At 48.0% G+C, this 1,645-nt stretch overlaps 1 pseudogene; it reads right to left on the bottom strand.

Moving 5' to 3' along the window:
- Positions 1-487: 487 nt before the first annotated feature.
- Positions 488-606, bottom strand: LOC138568371 (5S ribosomal RNA; annotated as a pseudogene).
- Positions 607-1,645: the final 1,039 nt, after the last annotated feature.

The following is a 1,645-nucleotide window of genomic DNA, read 5'->3' on the forward strand; positions in this document are numbered from 1 at the left end:
TCAAAACTAAGCCTGTGGGAATCATTCCCCTTTTCCCTGGAGGGATAGTAGCTTCTCTGCTGCTACAGATATCCAATATGAACAAGGAATACAAAAGCTGTAAAACAATGAGTTAATAGACTAAAGTCCTAAGTTAGAGATCATGGTATCTAAGATATCTAGCAATTCTTCCTTAAAACAAAGAAAGACAATCTTGAGGAATAAGAAAGCTAATGTTATGAATAGTTCCAATGGTTTATTTGAGAGAAAAAGAAAATCATAATTTTTCAAATAAACCTAGTAATAAATAAACTACAATTATGGTAAAAGCAAAAAGTGCATATAAGGTTTGGAACACAAAAACTTTTTAGCAATTAGGTGAAACAAAAACAGAGTTTTAAGTACATATAAGCAACAGTATAAATTAACAAGTTGGTCAAAATTGAACAAAAAATTAAACACAAGCCAAATAAATACAATTGTGCAAAAGTGTAGATTCACTTCACAGGTCTGCCCAGCACCTGGTATTCCCAGGCGGTTTCCCATCCAGGTACTAACTAGGCCTGACACTGCTTAGCTTCCGAGATCAGACGAGATTGGGTGCATTCAGTGTGGTTGTTAAGGTGAGCGTCGCGTGACCTTGTCGTACCTGTATTTCCGGAAGTAGTTCGTACTGGAGAAGCCAGGCTGGTTGATCCAAAAGCTGAATGATGACAAAGTAACGCAAGGAACCGGCCTCAACCCAGCCCTGAGGATACAGAGCAGGATGGGGACCAGCCCCCGACGCCACAGAACTCTTCCCTGTGGATCTGTGTGACGCCAAATCAGTGTAGCACTGACAGGGTAGGTAGTCCAAAAGTTCAAGGTTGTTGGTAGAAGAGGTGTCTTCAGAATCCTGGCTGAGAGATGCGGAAGGCACCCAAGGATCTGGTAGCAGAAGACACAATCCAAACGTTATTGGCAGGTAAGTCAATCTGTATCTGGTGTCCAACAAGGCAAGAGAACCAGTCCGAAAACAGTCTAAAGCAGACTTCCAACAAGGACTGGAGAACAGTCTGTGGCAGATCTTCAGCAAGGCAGGTAACACCGGAGAAGTGTGGCAGACAAGGAACTGGAGTTCAGTTGAACCAGGGGAACAACAGAAGGAACAGGCCAGGGCAGGTACCCTACTGGACTTTGAAGTGAGGTAGCCTAAGGGGAAGCCAAAAGGAGGGAGAGCCAACAAGGCGAACCCCAGGAGGGAAACCCCAGGAGGGGAAGTCCAAGGAGAAGGGAAACCAGGAACCAAGGAGAGGAGGGAACCCAGACCCGGGAAGGGAAAAATAGGACCCAGAAAAGGGCAACAGGAACTGGAGCAGGGTCCAAAAAGGAACCAACAAGAGCAGGTAAGCTGGCGAAGAGCAGCGGCGAGTCAGGAACGAACCGCGTTAAGACGCGATTCATTCCTGCACTCGTACGCTACTTAAAGCACTCGGCATGAAGCCGAGGCTTGGAACGTGGGCAGCCCGCGCATGCGCCACGCCCCCACCGGAGCGGAGACGAGGCTTGGAACGCAAGCCTGCTCTGGCCTCCACAGTGGTCCGCGGCGCCTGCGACCAGAAGGCAGCAGTGAGTTCGGGCATCGGGAGAGCATTCTCCCGGCGAGCCGAACTCGGGAGAAGAGCTG

The sequence above is a fragment of the Ambystoma mexicanum genome, chromosome 2p, assembly GCF_040938575.1.
Source record: "Ambystoma mexicanum isolate Mex_15411 chromosome 2p, UKY_AmexF1_1, whole genome shotgun sequence".
NCBI lineage: Eukaryota > Metazoa > Chordata > Amphibia > Caudata > Ambystomatidae > Ambystoma > Ambystoma mexicanum.